General features: G+C 42.4%; 1 protein-coding gene across 3 annotated transcripts in view; it reads left to right on the top strand.

The window, feature by feature from the left end:
* The window catches only part of mapkap1 (MAPK associated protein 1), a 453,244-nt gene that overhangs the window by 230,328 nt on the left and 201,212 nt on the right, over positions 1–21,704 (top strand). The window lies entirely within an intron of this gene.

Raw genomic sequence — 21,704 nt, 5'->3', positions numbered from 1 at the left:
CTCGCTTGCATATCCTTGGAGGTGGAGCCCTTAGGCCTACTCACACACTTCGACGTGTAGACGTCTATATATAAGATAATTTGGAAAGTCTTAACTTCAGTCATGATTGACCCCATTGACTTCTGCTCATGTGTGGTGAGGAACTGAACTGGAAATCTGATTTTTTGCATCTCCACAATGACTGTTTGTGTTACAGCCCTGAACATGTCACTTCTACCAAATATATAAAGTGCTTTAAAATAAGGTAAATTTTAGTACACATATACACTGTCAGTGGTGGAGACTGAACCTTTGTCCCAAGGGTTTACAGTCCACGTTCCTAATTGCTAGTGTACTTAATTGCTATTAGAAAAAGAGAAAACCAAATAAAATCGAGTGCTGCACCCCGGCCCAAGGATGAGAACTGCCATTTTCAGAGAGTGTGTTCAAAATAACATCTCCTTCTCAAACGTAATCCTTTCTATTTTAGGAGCTCCAGTTCCAGCCGTGTTCCCGAATGTTTTTTTTTTTTTTTCTTTCTTTCTTTCAGTTCTGCAGAATGCGCTGCTCCTCAAGTTGCAGACGACACGTAAGAGTGCTTTCTCTGTGCATCGCCTTGCCCACCCACCACCACCACCACCCGCCATCACCCACCCCCCTCTTGGAGATTTTCCAAAGCCCGCTTTTTAACCTTCAGCTTTTGTTTTCATTTCCCTACCTTGAACCTTGCCACCCTGGGCTCCAACTCCAAGGCTGTAAAGGAAGATGGAGAGCCGCGCTCGCGCAGAATGATCACTATCATTAACATTCACGGGTGGTTCACTTATCATTTCTGACTGCCGAGACATGGCAGCCATTATGAGACGTCCGCAGGTGTAGCACGGTGATACATATTGCATTGTGCCACAATGGATTTATGTATTCGGTAACAAAAGGAAAGTCTAATGAAAAAATACAGAAGGCAATCCTTTATTTCTGGCTCACACAGGATCTCAGTAATGTCCTTTAAAAAAAAAAAAATGCCAGGGAATTCCTTCACTTGACTCCAGGAGTGCAGCTTTGACCAGCCTGCCATGTCTTACAGTGACTGGCACCAGCTGGAGGCTTTGGGCCGGCACAGTGACTTGGGCCAGATTTCTGTCCACTGTGCCAAGTCTGCCAGAGGACAGGCTGTTTTAAAGTGAACACATTGGTATGCATGTATGTAAGTGCCACAGTATAGGAGACCTTGAAACTTATTAGGGTTAGTGTGCAACCAATAGGACAGCAGTTTTATCTTTATTATGTGGGGACTTTGATAGCCAGTAGTCCCATTCTGCAGCTCATGTGTGGTACGTTTTTCCCTTCTAATACAGCGCCTTTCAAAAATGTTTACTGCCTTGGAGGTTTTCACATTTACTTGTTATACAACATTGAATCCCGAGCGGATTTACCGCATATACTCACATATAAGTTGGGTCTTGAAACCCAAAAAATCGATCATAAAATCAGACCCCGACTTATATTAATTTTTTTAATTATTTATTTATTTTTTATTTTATTTTTTTTTACATCTTCCTGCCTCCTCCAATCTCGCATCAGTTTCTCAGACGCATCAAATTTTGTTGCAGCAGCGCAGATACTAATTTCTTTCGCCACTTTTTATTTAAACCAGCTTCATATTGTCTTCTGATCGAACGCTCCATCGTAGATAAGGGATGCTCTTACGATAAAGGTGTATGAGGATGTAAGATTTAAAAAGCACAAACCAGCACAAATGTTGCTTCAGAATAGCGCGGGTATTACGGTGTGGCGACGTAGGCACAATAAGAGAGAGAGGTTAGGAGCACACGCTGATACAGCGCATTGCCGAACTTACGTAGAAAAGAAAGGCCATATTTTACCAATATGCTGGAGTGCTACGAGGAAGCAACAAATGGATACGATCAGAGTACAATACAATACAATACAGTTTATTTTTGTATAGCCCAAAATCACACAGGAAGTGCCGCAATGGGCTTTAACAGGCCCTGCCTTTTGACAGCCCCCCAGCCTTGACTCTCTGAGAAGACAAGGAAAAACTCCCAATGTAGGGAGAAATGGAAGAAACCTTGGGAAAGGCAGTTCAAAGAGAGACCCCTTTCCAGGTAGGTTGGGCGTGCAGTGGGTGTCAAAAGTAGGGGGTCAATACAATACAATACACAGAACAGAACAAATCCTTAATACAGCATAATAATACAAATTTTAGAAGTACGGTTTAACAGTAGATGATATGACATAATTAGGTTTGGATATTTTTAGAGTCCTGGAGACCTCATCCATCAAGCTGCCTCCCCATTTGGCCATGCCACAGCTGAAACGTTGCTCAGATGAAAGGACCCCTCTTTCCCATGATTCCTGTGATCCTCCATCAGGGATGACATTACCATAGGCAGGCAAACAACTAGCGCTTATGAGATTGTTTTTCCGGATTTTTAGAAAGTATTTGATAAGGCGCCACATGAGAGGTTGGGCATCAAACTAAAAGAAGTGGCAGTTCAGGGTGTGGTGTTGTAGATGGTTGCAGAATGAATTCAAACACAGGAAAAGGGAGATTATTGTATGACGAACCTTATCAGCATTGGCTGATGTTAAGAGTGGTGTCCAACAGCGGTCAGTGCTGGGGCTGCTGCGATTTTTTAATATATAGAAATGATTTGGCTAGGAATATAAATAAGGGACTTATTTAAATAACATTGTTATTTTTGAACAGGGTTGTCAAACTCTGGGCCTGGAGGGCCGCAGTGTGTGCAGGTTTTCATTAAATAATTGACCAGGATTCACTGCTAATTCCCTTCATTTGAATGGCCCTGTTTTTAAGGACCTCTGAATTGATTTGTTTCTTTATTAAATGGCAGCCAAACAGAAATGAGATGTGAAACGAGCTAAACTGAAACGTCAAAAACTCCAACCAATTTCACTCCAACCAGTTTCTTAATAAGAAGCCAGTTCTTGCTGTTCATTAAACTCGCTATTTAATTCCACGGCTTGTTGCTGCTCTCATTCTGCCACAGCAGACATTTCCAAAACTGTTGATTTTCTGTTTTTTCTAAGAACACCGTTAAAATGTTTGGGTGACCTCGGAGATCTACCTTACTGAGACCTCCACCTTTCTTTATTTTCACATATTGTGTGATGGACACAGGTGAGCTGGTCATGTGGAGGCTTGTTTTGTGTCTCATTATTGTTTGGCTGCTAATTAAGGAAAAAATGACAACTAAGGGGCCTAAAGAAAAAGAAGTTCATTAGCAGCCAAAAATGGTCACTAATGAAGAAGATGGTCAGAATGAAAACCTGCAGCCACTGCGGCCCTCCAGGACTGGAGTTTGACACCCGTGTTTTAGAAGAATGCAGTGGACAGGAGCGGTGAGGTTTGTTGGGCCAAATGGCCTGTTCTTGTCTAGATTGTTGTAATGTTCTAACTCTACCCTACTCCCGTGCTATTGACAGATTTGGAGAGTTTTTAGGTCCCTCTTGTACACACACACACTAACATATATATAAGTGCCTAAAAAGTCTTCGCCCCCTTGGAAGTTTTCACATTTTCTTGTTATACAACATTGAATCACAGTGCACCAATCAACAGGAAAAGATTCTTCAATGTCAAATTGAAAACCGACCCCTGCAAGGTAGTCTAAACTAATCCCGTCTATAAAATAAGAAATAACTGATCTCCTAAGTATTCACTCCCTTTAATATGTCACCTCTGTCTTCACCGGTGCAGCCAATTGGTTTCATTAGTCTCAAAGTTAGGTCAGTAGAAATCACCTGATTGCAGTCAAAATGCACCTGTGTGCGGAAGGTCCGACTGTGTCAGTATCGTAGCCTAACTTACACCATGAAGACAAAATGAATATTCTGGGCAACTCTGTAAAAAAGCACAATGTCAGGAGATAGAGACAAGAAAATCTCCAAGGAAATAACTATCCAGTTAAGTCAAAGAGTGGAAAGAGTATGAAACAGCTATAAATCTGTGAAAACGGGCTGTCCACAAGAACTGAAGAAGATGAGTGAGGGAGGCCACCACCAAAGACCTCTGAGAACCATTAAAGGAGTTATAAGCTGCAGTGGCTCACTTTGGAGAGACACATGACAGCTATACCCAGGCACTTCACCAGTCACAGGTTTATGGAAGAGCGGCAAAGAGAGAAAACACACAGGACATCTTGGCAGAAGGCACATGGAAGACTTTCAAGTCAGCTGAAAGGAGGTTTTACAGTCTGATGAGACCAAAATTGAGGCCATCAGGCTAAATACCCTGTTAGAATGGCCATTATCAAAAACACACCACCTCCACCATGATGCATGGCAGTGGTAACATCAGGTTGTACGGATTCTTCTTTGCAGGAGATCCTGAAACGAATGCAGAGAAATATGAGGAAAACCTAATGGAGTCTCCAAAAAAACCTGTGCCTTCGGAGAAGACAGCAAGACAACAAGCCCAAGCAGAAAGCCAGAGCAGCATAGGAATGGCTTCAAAGCAACAATGCGAATGTTCAAGAGTGATCGAGTCAGAGTCCAGATCTGTGGCTGGTCTTGTCAAATGTTGTTCACTCCAAAGGAAGTGAAGACTTTTTAAAGGCACTGTAAATCTTATATATAAAGTAGACTGTAACAATCTTGCGGTTATCGTCCATTTGATGCTCGGAATGTTTCTTTTGTGTTCCGTAAAAATTGTATCATGAAAAATCTGTAATATTCTTTGTTTGTCGCTCAATGTTTGGTTTTGTTATCTATATTTTACTCTTATTGTAATAGAATTAAATCAACCTAATAATAATAATAATTTAATTTACGTTTTTTGTCGTCAAAAATTCTGTGTGTAAAAACTTATTACTACACCACAAAACAAAAATGAATCTGTTAAAAAAGGCTTCACTTTTCCCATCGTTTTTCCAATACCTTGAATGTATTTTATGATTATATTTTGATGAAAATAGGCTATCTGATATATACAAGATAAGTAAGCAGTGTTATTTTTTTTTATCTACCATAAACATCCTATAATTATTTTTTTAGATTCAGTGGCTCATTTTGAGACTTTTGTTTATTCATTAATGAACGGGATGTCATTTGTTTCATAGCTAACGTGTTGGTGTTATAATTTTTTTGGAAAAAAATAATAGAAAGGTTTTTTTTAATATATATATATATATATATATATAAAAGCAAAATAACACTGACTCACTCATCATGAAATCTCCCAACCCATGAGGACTTGGGACTTGATATTTGGAATGTAGGTTATCCTTGGTCCATAGGTGCTCGCTAAGAAACAGTTTTAAAAATTTTGTGGTCTAAGCGCGTTCAGTCTGTATGTCTGTCTGCTTTTCACGAGAGAATTACTTAACGGATTTAGATCTGGAGGTTTTCTATAATTTGCTTGAACTTTCCGGTTGATTTTGTGACTTCTCTCATCGTGCTCAGTACCATAGTTTGCTTGCGGTACCGATTTATTTATGCAAATCCAAGAGAGTGGCTGTGGGCACTGGGGCGGGGCCTTCCTCATTCACTCGCCAGCCTTTGTTCGAGTTGGTCTACGTCACGCCATGTGTTGGAGTGCACCTTGCCTCCGCTTAGCTAGCGATACCTGTTTGTGCAACAGACATTATCATCTACAGATTGTTAAGGAGTAACGTTTGACGTTTTTGAGAGAGATCAGAGCTACGTGTGTTTTAGAGGGTAGCTGCTGATTGCCAGAGATATCACGCCATGTGCTTTTCTTCCCACACGGGGAACGCTCTCCCGTCAGAGCTAAACACGACCAGATACAGTGGCAACGTCAACTGATTTTTAAAGTTTGTCCTGTTTCATTACTATGTGGGCGCAGCCACGGGGTACAGCTAGTACATTCATAACCAAAAAACTAATTTAATTAAGTTATCAAAATCGAAGGTAAAGTATAGAACAAATATTTCCAGTTCGTTTGGCTGTTGCCATATCGATAAATAAATGTCAAGGATAGTTAATGAAAATTTCTTGAATCAATTTCGAAACAGCCTGTTTCTCACATGGAGAACTGTGTGTGGCATGTTCACGGGTGGGAAGTTCTAAGAATATTTATATGTTGGCTAAAACTAAAAACATTGTATAATAACAAAGCACTTCAGTAAACAATACAAGCACATTAGTAAGTCCTCCTTTTTTGTTATTTTTATTTTTAAAGTTTTTTTTAATTATATTTTTCTTAAACAATTTAAAAATAAACTTTATTTTCCTTCCGGGCAACGCCGGATATTTCAGCCAGTACACTTTATAAGGAAACTTGAAACTTACAGGGCACTTTAAAAGCATTTAATGTTCAGTGTCTTTACTATGTAAAGATTTTTTTTTGACCATCAGGAGTCCCATCATGCTGCTTGTGTGCAGTTCTTTTTCCTACTGATAAATAATTTTTGTAGGTCTTTTGACCGTGAGTCTGTTAGTCTCATCTTAACATTAGAGTCCCTGAAGCCTACGAAAAATGTTATAATCCCGAGCCACCTTAAAGTCCTTCACACCCCTCCATGAGCGTCTTTTGTTTTGCAAATTTGTTGATCGGCACAAGCAGCCTGCTATCCCACCCAATGCAGCTGAAGTTCTCCCAGCTCAAGTCTCTTTATCGTTGTTTGAGGTGCCTGGAGTTGTATTGGGTAAATAATATATCGTTAGTTGGAATACATACGTTTCATGTGTTTTCCGTGTCTACAGCAATCTGAGTAAATGTAGGACAACAGGAAATGTGAGGTAAGAAATGTTGAACACATAAACAAAACAGAAAACTATTCAGCTACTGTAATATTGACAAAATGCCAATGTGAAGTGTAAAACGTGTGAATTCCTAATATCAAATAAACACGTGCGCTTTTATTCAAGAATATAACCAAATTGTAAAAAAATCATTCAATTCACATGTTGCTGTCAGTGAGGTAAAAACCAAAGCGCAATCAACAGAAAGTTAATATGACTTCTTGGATGGTGCAGCGGTAAGAAGAGAAGAGGGTTCGAATCCGGGGGCTCCTCGTTTTGAGTAGTGAGCTGCTATTATTAGTATTATAATATAATAAAAACAGACATTTGTTTTCAGTCTGTAAGACCCGGTGGCTACTTGTAAAAGTTAGCGCTTTTTTATTATTCAGTTTTATTCTCTCAGTTTTATACCGTTCATGTGGTATAACGAACTTGCCTCTCCCTCTCTGAGTTGATGGCATTTATCTCTGTTCTTTTCATAAGAGCAGCGACGACCACAGTTGGTGCTGTGGTTGATGTCTGCTCAGAACTATTTGTTGTACCAACAATCAAAGATACAGGGTGGTCCACATCTGATTATGCAGATCCAGATCGTCTGGATGACTTTGATGTATGCTGCGATGATTCCAGTTTCGGCGCAAAGACGATTCTTCATGTCGTCAGTTCGCACACTTCTTGATGGTCCGGGATTTTACGGGTGATTTTCTATGTAATAAACTTAAGTTATAGCGTAATGACAATTGCATAATTAGATCTGGACCACACTATACAATGTCCCGTGACTGCTATCAGGCTATCATGCGGCCTTTGTGCTTTGACAGGTTTGCTGCGATTTCGGACATCTGGCAACGTTTTATTGAGAACTGTGTTTTGAGTTACAACCCAGGGCAGCATATTACTGTTGAGGAGCAACTGTTTCCAACCAAGGTCCATTGTCCTCTCAATCAAGCCAGACAAATATGGCTTAAAGTTTTGAATTGTGGCAGATTTGGAGGTAAAGTGCATGTGCAATGCCACTCCTTAGTTAGGAAAAGATCCCAGTTGTCCCACGGGAGAAAGGCTTTCCGAGACTGTTGTCATAAAGCTTGCGGAGTCGTTTCTGGAGAAAGGCAGAACGATAACAACAGACAGCTTGTTCACAGCGCTTTCTCTGGCTAATAGACTGCTGCACCACAGCACAGCTCTGCTTGGCACCATTAGTAAAATGGGACGGGAACTTCCACCTGCAGCTAAAGTCATTTTAGTACACAAACAATTCTCCACGCTAGTGTTTAGATCTGGCAGTGCCATGCTGACAGTGTATGCGCCCAAAAAGAAGAAGACTTCGATTTGATTTGAGTCTGTAGCAGCCATTGTAGATTTTTACTAACTGTAAAAGAAGGGATATAAGCAGGCACACAAACGCAGATGAATCATGTCGTCTTGTCACTTGAATTTTTTGTTATACTCACCATCATTTAGTCACGGTGGTCTACAGAAAGAGTTCCTTGGACTTCACAGCTTTGTTCTTGTCCTGAAATGTAACATGAATGGTCGTCGTTATATACACAGGTACACATGTGCCTTCTAGTTTGCTAAAGGTGGATTTCAGTCAAGTTCTAGAAACACCTCAGGGAAAAATAAAGAAAACACGAGGCACCTAACCACAAGGTTGGAGTGCCACAGCATAGGGTCTGAATACTTCTAGGGGTGAGAGATTTCAGTTTTTGATTTTTAATAATTTGACAAGCCTTTCTCGAAATTTGTATTTCTACATCTGTCATAATGTGCGATTGTATGTATTTTGAAGATCATCATTGACAAATTTATAGCAATAAATCATCCAGAAAGAGAAATACTTTCTGAATCCACGATATCTGTAATGTTTACATGTCCATAGCTTTCCACAACATGCAAAGTACATGTTGGAGAAAAAGGTACAGAAGTTGGGTATGCTCCTCACAACCTGCAATAAAATTAAGATGGCATTGGTGACAACTACCGCCATGCAAAGCCCCAGGCTTCTACTGGATGGAATCACAGACGATGAAAAGTGCTGTGCTGTAGCTGAGAGAGAGAAAAGTTAGGAGCATGCGCTGATTACCACACAACGAACCACCCGGATTGGGCACCCAAGCGCAGCTGTGCAACTGGCGACACCTCAGCACCACACTGGAAGAGTCTGAGGGTTTTTTTTTCTTTTCCCCCACAGTGGATGGAGTGCCAGTCCTGCCACCAACCCAATACTATATTTGACTTACTGCGAAACATTTCATGTGAGTGGCTACAAAGTTATTGTTGTGGTCTCTCGCGTTCAAATCCCACTTTGGTCACTTCAAGTGAACTTCTGTTTTCAGTGTGGGTTTTTATTTGGTTTTCTCTCGTGTGTGAAGGCATATGTGTTTGTGTTTCCTGTGATGGACTGAAATGATGCCTTTTCTGGGGTTGGTTCATACCGTCTGCTCCATTCTCCTTGGAGAACTCTGCCATGGTGTACTTTCTTGCCATCAGTCAGCTTTAACACATATTCACCTTACCTGTTCGGCTTTAGTTGGCACCCTGTGTAACTGAATTTTGGATGTCTTGTACTGCATAGATTGACTAGAAGGCAGAAGTTAACACATAAAAAGAAACAAAAGGTTTTTTTTTTAATATACATATATATATACACAGTATATACATACATATAGTGGGTATAGAAAAGAATCCCCCCTTCAAATTATTCCCATTTGTTTTTGCTTTACAGCAAAAAAAAAAACACACAAACCAATATTTTTTCCAGCTTTATTTCCTCAATGCAATCTCTAACATCCAAGTGAAAGATAATAATAATACATTTTATTTATATAGCGCCTTTCCCATGCTCAAGGCACTTACAGAATATAAGAAAGAACAGCAGGGTATGCAGTATATAGTACAAACCAAATAAATAAAGAAGATTAAGACAGTAAATTCAGAGAAAGCCTAACAGACTACATAATTGATGAGATATCACAGCTAAAGTTTAGAAAAATTATAAAAAATCAAAAACAAGAAATCCTGAGATTAATAAATGATCACCCCCACTCCTAAACTCACTCAGGTGGCAGTGCCCACCATTTCCTTTGGGTTTACTGGCTTCCTTCCACCTGTGCCCAGTTGTAATGAGTGGGATTAGTGAAGCTGTTCCTGGTCCATTCATTCCCTTGCTTGGTAGAGCAACTGACAGCAAACACCTGACTATGGATGGCAGGCCACTTTCAAAACATCTCAGGGGTAGAGTTGTGGACAGACATAAGGCAGGAGATGGAGACAAAAAAAAAATCTCAAAGACTTTATCAACCCCTAAGGAGCTCAGTAAAGTCCATAATAAAGAAGTGGTAAGTGTTTGGTACCACTAGGACTCTCCCTGGATCCTCCAAACTGGATGGAAGAGCAAGAAGGAAACTGGTAAAAGAGGCCACCGAGAGGCCAATGGCCACTTTGAAGGAGTTACAGGATTTGATGGCAAAGAGTGGTCGTTAATGGTGTGCATATGACAATAATTTCACAAGCGCTCCACAATTGTGGCTTCTTCTGGAGGTTTGCACTTCTCAAGAAAGGCCACATGAAGGCTCATTTTGAGCTTTGGCAGAATGTACCTTGAAGATTCTGATGCCAAGTGGAGAAAGGTCTTCTGGTCAGATGAGACCAAAGTCAAACTATTCGGCCTCAACACCAAACGGCACTCCAATGCAGCTCACCATCCACAACACACCATACCTACAGTAAAGCATGGAGTGGGCAGCATCCTGTTGTGGGGGACTGGGGCTCTCGTTAGGGTAGAAGGAAAAATGGATTGGGCAAAATACCCTAAAAGTCTTGAGGAAAACCTGCTACCCTTTGCCAGAATGTTGAAGATGGGCAGAATGTTCACCTTTCAACACGACAACAACCCAAAGCACACAGCAAAATTGACCACACAGTAAAAAGTGAATGTTGTGGTGTGGCCAGTCAGAGCCCAGACCTGAAAATCTGCACAAAGATCTGAAGACAGCAGACCACCAACGCTCACCAGCCAATTTGACCGAACTTGAACAGTTAAACTGTAAAGAAGAGTGGGGGACAAATATTACTAAATCTAGATGTGCAAAGCTGATAGAGAAGAATCAACAGACTCAAGACTGGCATTAAAGCAAAAGGTGGGACAGCAAAATGACATTGACATTGGGGGGTGATGATCCTTTATTAATCTCAGTAGGTCTTGTTTTTGATTTTTTTTATCATTTTTCTGACCTGTAGCTGTGATGTCTTTCACTTGGATGTTAGAGGTTGCATTGAATAAGTAAAGCTGGGAAGACATATTTTGTGTGTGTTTTCATTTAAGGCTGTAAAGCAAAAAACTGGGAATGTTTCAAAGGGGGGGGATTCTTTTCTATACCCACTGTATATTTATATAAAGAGAATCCATAGTCTCAGATAACCAAGACATTTATACAGACATGACATTCACATCATGCGGCGCACACTTCTGCTCATTTCACATAGCGGCACCCTGACAACCACATCTACAAAAAAACATCACATGTTGATTAGCACATGCAACTCAGAACTCTGCTGTACTCTGTACATGTGACAATGCCGACCCTATAAAACTATAAGTGATGGCATTTACGGAAAAAAAGATGTTGGAAAATACTCAAATTATTTTCATCTACTTTAAAACTGTTTGTTTGCGCTAATGTGATGTTTTCTGTCATTTTTTGCAGACTTTTGATTTATTTGTACTTCCATTATCTCTGTCCTGCTCTGCATGTGTATCGGGACAACATTTTTTGAATTCTTTACGACGTTCTACTTTGTCATCTGCTCTTTGTCTCGCGGGACGTGAAAGTGTCTCTTTGAGAAAGTCTCATGTCATCCCAAAATGTTTTGATATAATATGTCTGTTTTATACACGTGCTCTGTACATGTGACAATATTAACCCTATGACACGGCCCCATTGGTAATGTGTTCATTGCTGTTGAAATTGTGCTGCTCTCGCAATCATGTAGGGTACATGCACAGTGGAAGCACGAGAAGAACCTTGAACTTCAAACTTTAGCCAATAATGTATAATTTTCCTCAAACATGTTCAGACATTAAGAAAAAAACGAAGGAAATTGTTCAGAAGAATTGCATTTTTACTAAAAGCTGGTAAAGGTGTGTAATATTTCTGTTGGAGATGTCACCATTCGTCAGTGTCTCGTTCTTCTCGCTGACACAGTTGGGCTTTGAAGAGAACGCCTAAAGACCTGTCGAGCACTGTTCCAGTTTGCTCCTTTGTTCACACTGTGGTGCCTCGCTTCTCTTTCTCTCTTTGAAGTGCCACACTGCAGAGTTTGACACGTTGCTTTTATTTGCTTGCCATATAAGCAGAGGGCACAGCGATGAAAAAGTGAGCATGAAATACAACACGGCGGGAGCCAAATCAGCAGTGCTCAAGCACTTGGAGCACACAAGCTCTGGTGTACCTTTGTGAACCGGGGCTGTCTCTCTTTCAACCTTGAGTCCAGTGGCATCACTCTGCCACCCCTGCAGACATTAAAGTGACATTAAGGAGAGCACCGCTTGTGTTAGGCTTTTAGTTTGGGCAAAAGTTCATTTTCTTTCCTGGAAAGAGGAGCCGGCCTTCTCCAGGCACACATTCTCCTGGCCCGCTGAGATTGTTGAGATCCTGGGCTTGTGGCAGTGGAGTTGCTATTAGAAATCCCATTGAGGCATTGCTTGTGTGAATTTGAACCATACAAGAAATAAATTATTGCTGCTGCTGTTGTCCCACTGTGTCTTGTTGGTTCCTTCCAGCCATTCGCCCGTTTGGCATCTGGTATCTGCTTCAGCTCCAGCCATATGCCAACTGGCATTTTCTTTTCTATTTTCATCCATCGGTCTATGTTTGTTTTATATACTATGGTATCTTCACTGGAACCATGTTAGGTTATACATCACGGTGTGTGGAGTTCAAGTCAAGGAAGGTTATGCTTAAGCATTTTAATGTACTAGTAAGGCCTCGCCTGGAGTAGTGTGTACAGTTTTGGTCTCTTTTATTAGTCCCCGGTTGAAAGTTAGCTTTTTGCAGAAGTTCTTTAAATAAATCCATACATAAATGGATAGAGAAGAATACAGTGGGAGAAAGAAGTATTTGATCCCCTGCTGAACTTGTAAGTTTGCTCACATACAAAGAAATGAACAGTCTCTCATTTTTGAACGTAGTTTCATTTTAATGGAGAGAGACAGAAAATAAACCAAAAACACATTACATCCATCCATCCATTATCCAACCCGCTGAATCCGAACACAGGGTCACGGGGATCTGCTGGAGCCAATCCCAGCCAACACAGGGCACAAGGCAGGAACCAATCCTGGGCAGGGTGCCAACCCACCGCAGGACACACACAAACACACCCACACACCAAGCACACACTAGGGCCAATTTAGAATCGCCAATCCACCTAACCTGCATGTCATTGAATTGTGGGAGGAAACCGGAGCGCCCAGAGGAAACCCACGCAGACACGGTGAGAACATACAAACTCCACACAGAGAGGACCCGGGAAGCGAACCCAGGTCTCCTAACTCTTAGGCAGCAGCGCTACCACTGCGCCACCGTGCCGCCCAACACATTACATAAAAGTTATAAATTGATTTACATGTCATTGAGAGAAATAAGGATTTGATCCCCTACAACCACTTACGCCTGAACACCAGCAAGACCAAGGAGCTGGTGGTGGATTTTAGGAGGCCCAGGCCCCTCATGGACCCCGTGATCATCAGAGGTGACTGTGCAGAGGGTGCAGACCTATAAATACCTGCGAGTGCAACTGGATGATAAATTGGACTGGACTGCCAATACTGGACAGAGCTGACTATACTTCATTAGAAGGCTGGCGACCTTCAACATCTGCAACAAGATGCTGCAGATGTTCTGTCAGACGGTTGTGGCGAGTGCCCTCTTCTACGCGGTGGTGTGCTGGGGAGGCAGCATAAAGACGAGGGACACCTCACACCTGGACAAACTGGTGAGGAAGGCAGGCTCTATTGTAGGCATGGAGATGGACAGTTTGACATCCATGGCAGAGCGACGGGCGCTGAGCAGGCTCCTGTCAATCATGGAGAATCCACTGAACAGGATCATCTCCAGACAGAGGAGCAGCTTCAGCGACAGATTGCTGTCACCGTCCTGCTCCACTGACGGACTTAGGAGACCCCACACTATGCGACTCCTATCCTATCCTATCTATCTAGCTATCTACCTAGCTGTCTAGCCAGAATTCAGGCTCCCACAGATTGGCAGATTATAATCAATCAATCAGTCAATCAATCACAGATACACCTGATCTCATCTCGTCATGTGTATAAAGCCCACCTGTGCACAGAATCAATTTCTTGCATTCCAACCTCTCCACCACCATGGACAACACCAGAGAGCTGTCAAAGGACGTCAGGAAGAAGACTGGAATTGGCTACAAGACCATCAGCAAGAAGCTTGGTGAGAAGGTGACAATTATTGCGATGCGATTATTCGGAAATGGAAGAAAAATAAAATGACCATCAATCGTCCTCAGTCTGTTGCTCCATGCAAGATCTTGCCTCATGGAGTGAGGATGATCATGAAAAAGGTGAGGGATCAACCCAAAACTACACAGGAGGAGCTTGTTAATGATCTGAAGGCAGTTGGTACCACCACAGTCGCCAAGAACACCATTGGTAACACACTACGCCATAATGAATTGAAATCTTGTAGCGCCCGCAAGGTCCCCCTGCTCAAGAAGGCACAGGTACAAACACGGACGTTCACTGGCAAACTTAAGACGGGCCTGTACATGTGCTTCCTTGTGCAGGTCTTGACCCTGACGTCCTTTGACAGCTCTTTGCTGTTGCCCATGGGGGTGGAGAAGTTGGAATGGAAAAAATTGATTCTGTGGACAGGTGGGCTTTATACACATCACGAGTTGAGATCAGGAGCATCTGGAACTGATTGATTATAATCTGCCAATCTGTTGGAGCCTGAATTCTGGCTGGGTTGTAGGGGATCATTTCCTTATTTTTCTCAATGACATGCAAATCAATTTATAACTTTTATGTGATGTGTTTTTTCTGGGTTTTTGGTTGATTTTCTGTCTCTCTCCATTAAAATGAAACTGCCATCACAATGAGAAACTCTTCATTTCTTTGTAAGTGAACAAACTTACAAATTCAGCAGGGGATGAAATCCTTCTTTCCCCCACTGTATATACACACACGTACTATGGTGTGAACACACACCACAATGACTAAAAAGGAAGACAAAAACTCCTGACTAGGCCATCCCAGTCACAATTAGGCGCTATGCAGACATATTGCTGTTGGTATAAAGGTGCCTCAGTCGCGTTTCTTGACACGTTTCTGCTGAATGATTCATTGGCTGGAAGTCCTCGGTGTTTTTGTGTCAGAGAAGGAATGTGCAGCATTGTTCACAATGGCACACAGTTTAGTTTAAATTCTCTTCTTTGCCAAGACTTCCAAGGGGCCTGGAGTGCATCCCGCAACTGAGCCTGCCCTTTTAATTAGCTTGTTGATTGGGTGGGCCACTCTTGAAGTGATGTTACCCGCCCACCTCGCCACACTGGCCATCATGGAGTTGTAGAAGATACGAAGGATGCAACTACCAACGGTAAAGAAACACAGTTGATAAGGAAAAAGATCCTGCTCTGCCATTTCTTGTATAGTTCCTCTGTGTTACAGAACCAGTCCAACCCATCATTGATGTGGACCCCCAAGTACTTGGACAAGTGAACCAGCTCTTCATCCACTCGTTAAATAGTGAGCAGACTTGGAGGCCCTTTGGTACAGCAAAAGTCAACAAGCAGTTCCTTGGTTCTGCTGATGTTGAGTTGCATACAATTCTCAAAGTTCTTACCCTGACTTCTCTCCTCTTTCTCATCCCCCTTATCCGTTTCGATAAGTGTAGAATTTTTACAGGTGACCTGACCTGCTATTACATTTGTAGTCTTGAGGTGTGAAGAGAGAAGCAGACAAGCCCGTTCCTTGTGGTGCTCCAGTATTGCTCACACAGTCCTTGAGTCTCACGCACTGCGCTCTGTCCGACGGATACTCCATTATCAGGGCACCTCAGGCTTGCCCACTTGCATATCTGAGTTCACCCCTTAACAGGGATGGCTGGATGATATTAAAGGCACTGGAGAAATCAAAAAACATTATCCTCGTGATGTGGACAGCCTTGTGGAGCTGAATGATATTTACATCTTCCACTCCAGTGTTTGTCTGATTGGCAAACTGCAGTAGGTCCAGGTGGTCTACCACAATAGGACTTGTATAGTCCAGGATAGCCTTTCAAAGGTCTTCAAGATGTGAGACGTAATTGCCACTGTTCTATAGTCATTTGTGAAAAGATACCTGCCTTCTTTAGAACAGGAGTGATACAGGAGGTCTTCCACAGCCGCTTCACTTTCTGCAGCCTTAGGGACAGGGACAGATTGAACAGGCGACAGAGGACACCACACAGTTGGTCAGCACAGGCCATAAGAATTTAAGGACCAACTCCATCAGTTCTTGCAGCTTTTCCTGTATGTAGCTTCCTTAATTGTCTCCTTACTTGGTCTTTAGTTATGGACAGCCCGTGCTGTTATAACGCTAAATTCTTTAGAGATTCTTCTGTAAGTGTACCCACTAAAGAAAAGCATGAGAAGCAAGTGCCACCCTATTTATAAGGTTGTAATCTGTGACATCACAAAATTTGTTAAGTTGTTGCCACCAGTGGGCACTCCAGCTCCCCAACACCTGACACACAGGCTTGGACACAAGTTCAGATAAGCACAAAGAGCTTTATTTGGTGAGAAGCTCGAGCCTCACCGCCACAAGTACAACCAAGTCAAGTCAAGTTGGGGAGCATACACTGGTACAGTGCATTGCAGCACCCACCACGTGACAAACACAACCCCCCAGGCAGACACGTGGTCAAGTCCCACCCTCTGGAAATGACCTTCTATCTGCCGCGGCCAGGTGTTATGTAGGCGACCCCTTCGCCTGGTCCAGCCACTCAGGTCCCCAACAAAGAGGATCCTACGAGCTGGTACACCTTCTGGGAAACGCGCCATATGGCCATAGTGCCGTAACTGACGCTCCCTTACAATGCAGGTCATGTGCCTCACTGGAGACTCCATGGGTACTGTTGGTTTGACTTTGTATTGCTCAAGGATTCTCCAAAGAGACGCAGTACCAAAGGAGTCCAGTGCTCGTATCAGGTCACTGGATAGCGTCCATGTCTCACAATCATATAGCAAGACAGGAAGTACCAGGACTCTAAAGATTTGGACCTTCGTCCTTTTTCAGAGATATCGGGAGCGCCACACACCCCTTTCCAGCGACCTCATGAAGCCCCCATGCTCTCCCAATTTGTCTACTGACTTCATACGAAGAGTCACCACACACATGAATGTCACTGCCGAGGTCAGTAAACCTCTCGACGAGGTTGCCACTTTCGCCACACTGCTGATGTGCCCAAGAGGTCATTAAAGGCCTGGATCTTGGTTTTTATCCAGGACACTCGCAAGCCCAGACCCTCAGACTCCTCTCTCATTCTCTTGAGTGCCCCAATCAGAGCCGCCATTGACTCCACGAAGATCACAGAATCGTCGGCAAAGTCAAGATCAGTGAATCTTTCATCACCAACAGATGCCACACAGCCGCTGGACCCCACGACTTTGCCCAACACCCAGTCCATACAAGCATTGAACAGAGTAGGAGCAGAACAGACCGCTGGCGAACCCCAGAATCAACTAGGGAAAAAACACAGAGGGTCTGTCTCCACTCTGCACAGCACTCACAGTACCAGTGTACAGGCCGGCCATGATATCCAGCAACCTCGACCAAGCAGAAAGCAAACCTTTGTCGTTTCTTCTTTCTCTTTCTCTCTCAGCCTCCTCTGCTCTGTCCACCTCCTCTTGACTTTGGCTCCTGGAGCTGAGGCAGGTGGCTTCTGTTATGGAGCACCCGGACGTACTTCCGGTATTCCAAACAGTCGACCCAGGAGCACTTCAGGATGAGGTGGGAACCCAACAAAGTAGGGCTCCGTAGTTTCCGAACCACCCCACCTGGTGGCACCCACAGAGTCCAACAGGGCTGAACCCGAAGAAATCCATGTCCCATGATGCCCTGTAGATATCCAGGGCATCCCTGCAACCCAGGGTGGCTGCCATCTAGCGTTCTGGGGGAGGTAGTGCCTTTTCCCCCCATCCTTCCACTTCGTGGGTGTCTTGGCCAGATAAGGATGCTGGCCGTCCTTTACAAAGTGAATAGGATGAATGAGCTTTTTGTGCTGAATGGCCTGTTCTCACGCCAATTGTGCTTAATGTTCTAATAGGTTCCTACTTTGAGTTTTGGATAAAGACATCGGTGAAGTAAATATCTAAATATCTATGTCTTCTAAGCATATGGATTTGTTGCTCTCAGCACACACAGAGTAGTAGGCGCCATAAGCTCTCTGTGCAATTCAGAGAAATTGGCGGATGTGCCACCGCACTACACTCTGAAGGAGTCTACTCAGGAAAGTGTGAGTGCCTGTCATTGAAAAGCAAGCAGCCTGCTGTGTGAAAGAGAGAAAAGTAGCGGGCTTTGTAAGTTTTAGTCGGATTACAAGCAGTAACCGCTACTCATTTTTTCACTAAAAGCACCTTTTCAGCAGGAAACAAAAGCGGGTTGCCTACTTTTTCAAGCGTCCCCGCTGCCCTGGGTGTTAAATACTAAGAATGAGGCTAGTGTACATGATTGTGTTTTAAAAACTTGAGCTAGATTATAAAGGATGACTCAACCCTACTGCTTTAATTGGATAATGAGCTGTCAACTTACCAAGACGGATTGTCAAAGTGCTGCATGGGAATGTATCATCGTATTTTTGGTTGTCGTCTGTATCTGTCTTGGCTGATGCCCTTCAGCTTGTTTGAGAGCTGAATAATAGCCTGAGCTGGAAAAACTGTAATGGGCTCTGCCAGGCATCTGCCCACCCCAGACAGGAGGGAATCCAATCTAGTCTTTGGTAGCTGCTTGGGCAATTTTTGCCTGTTAAGATATTTGAAAAAGAATTCTTGAAAAATAAATAAATAAAAATGCTTCCGCTGCTTAGATGGTCCAAATACGCATCACTTGTCCTGTCTTTGTGTGCATCTCCCAGAAAATAAATATAGAACTTAATTTTAAGTGGGGACTCGAGAGCTGTCAAGCTGCCTTTCAAGTCTTTATATATGCAAACTACAGCAGCGCTTCACATTTCAGCGGCCCAGAGCTCTCCTAAGTGGCCTGCTGTGTTAACAGAGTGTAATCGAGACCTGAGTGAAGCTTCATCTTCTATCAAAAAGGGAGAGCAATTTTGCTGCTGCGTACCTTTAGCTCTATTCATAATGGACTGAGCCAGCACACACAACAAAAAAACCATCTGACGTCCAGGACAGTATCAAATTGGAAATATACGGCTCAATGTCTCGCTTTACTTCAGCGTTAATAATGTGACCCGTGCCTGTGCTGTGTTTCACCTTGACGGATTTGTCCATTTTTGTACCCGCTTACATTTGTTAGTAGGATTTCCTTGTATTTCAAGAGCACTTTACCCGTACACATCCATAATAGTCCTGTCTACAGGTGGAGCTGAGGCCGTTTAAGAGACAGACAGCGCTTTATCGTCATTCTGCTTCTGTACGACATTTAGTTGACGTATCTGCCTTTTACAGCCAAGTATGGTATGTATGAAAAGTAGACACAAGAATAGACATACAGACAAATGTGTTGGTACCCCTCCAGAAATAACTTGACACTGACAAAAGTAATTGGCACCCCTTTATTCCGTATTTGGCAAAAATCCGACTTTGCTCTAAGTTTTGATTCAACAGAATATTTCAGATAATAACACAATGCAAATGGCATGGACAAAAATGACAGGACCTTTCACCTAATATTTGAGTGCTCAAACGTTTTGAGTTTTCAATCACGGAAAACTAGTGATTCCTGGTGGTCTCCATGACATTACTGAACCAAACCTGTCCACAGGTCTTTGGGGCCTGCTCATCCTGAGCAAACTGCTCCAGCTGTGTCAGGTTTGAAGGGGGTCTTCTCCAGCCAGCACCTTTCAGTTCTTTCCATAGATGTTCAAATCAGAAAGCCACTTCAGAATAGTCCCAATGTTTTGTTCTTAGCTATTCTTGGGTACTCGCAGTTTTGCATTTTTGGCTCCTTATCCTGTTGGAGGGTCACATGCCCTGCGACTGACGCAGAGCTTTCCGACACTGGGTAGGACATTTTGCTCCAGAATGTCTTCATAGTCTTCAGATTTCATTGTTCCCTGCACAGACTCAAGGCACCCTGTGCCAGATGAAGCTTGGGTTTTCTTTTTTTAAAGTGACTGCAACTACTTTAATAGAAACCATGTTTGTTTAAAATGACATTTTAAATTGGAAACACAATCTCAAAACGCGTTACACGTCCAGATTCATAGTAAAACTGTTCACCTACAGCTGTGTTGGAGCCCAGGCAGGTGAAATGACAAAGTCAGGGTCACTCATGGCGTTTGCATTGACACATGTACAGGGTACAATGAAAATCTTACTCACCTCTACCAGCACCGTGATCAGCGTTAAAATACAGAACTTCAGTTTACTTAATAGAAACACAAATCAACTGACTTGGTGCAGTCCTTACTCTCGTTACCTGAAACCTTGTGGAAGAAACCCTGAGGAAAAACTCCAGTGTGGTTAGCAGTGGTGAGGAGTGAACTGGAAACCTTGTGCCTCAGAGCACACTTGTTGATTTATTATGCCACCCTGACTGAATCAGAGTTCTTCTCATGGCATTGAAAGGTAAAAATGTAATTGAATTTTGATTGAAGCTTCATCTGCCAAACTTCTCCTGGGAACAAATAAAGGTGGGTCATTCAGTAGGTCCTGATATATAGTGCCTTTTGTATCTATCTGTCTGTTGGCGTTTTATATAATTGAACACAATAAAGTTTACTTAAAAAAAAAAACTATGCTGTTAGATAGATAGACAGATAGATGTGAAGGGCACTATTATATAGTGCATTTCATATCGCTGTCCATTATATAGTGCCTTTCATATCTATCTATCTATCAATCTATCATATAGTTCCTTTCATATCTATCTATCTATCTATCTATCTATCTATCTATCTATCAATCTATCATATAGTTCCTTTCATATCTATCTATCTATCTATCTATCTATCTATCTATCTATCATATAGTGCCTTTCATATCTATCTGTCTTGTCTGTGTCTTTTATATAGTGCCTTTCATATCTATCTGTCATATAGTGCCTTTCATATCTATCTATCTATCTATCTATCTATCTATCTATCTATCATCATATAGTGCTTTTCATCCATCTATCTCTCTCTGTCTGTCAGTCTCTCTTTCATGCCAGTCTACCTTCCTATCTGCCTACCTACGTCAGTATGAACACACCATTAAGGGTTATTTCAGGCCTTTCTTGATTAACTGCCCACTTTTGTAAGGTATGGCAGGTTAGCTCTGAGAATTAAATATATCATTTCTACTTTGAATCTGTAAGCTGTAATACATTTGGTGAAATTAATTAAATTATTAGAAATCCTGACTGGTGGTCCACAGCTATTTTCTATGTTGTTTAAAATGATTTATCTGCTTAAGCAGACTAACACCAGTCTCACTGCCTCCTCTCGCCTGTCCTGATTTACAGTCCATTTGTTTTACAGTTTTAGCAGAGTTTCATTTCTGTTTTTGGTTCTGAATTAAGGAAAGTCCATTGTAGTCAAAACAGAAGCCAGAGCTGATGTTCGCCTAGTTGCTTGTTGGATTTGTTTGCAGTGATAATTTAAAATGTAAACTCCACTTTTATTTTATTTAGACTCGGGGACCTGTTTCAGAGAGAAAACTCTGGCTGAAGCTTTCAAACTTGCAGTTTAGTAGGCTTAGTAGAAAGGCTTCGGCCCTCAGGGTGCTACACTGGAATGAGTAGG

Source organism: Polypterus senegalus, chromosome 9 (genome assembly GCF_016835505.1).
Source record: "Polypterus senegalus isolate Bchr_013 chromosome 9, ASM1683550v1, whole genome shotgun sequence".
Taxonomy (NCBI): domain Eukaryota; kingdom Metazoa; phylum Chordata; class Cladistia; order Polypteriformes; family Polypteridae; genus Polypterus; species Polypterus senegalus.
The sequence above is the reverse complement of the archived record's forward strand: the minus strand, read 5'-3'. Positions and strand labels throughout refer to the sequence as shown.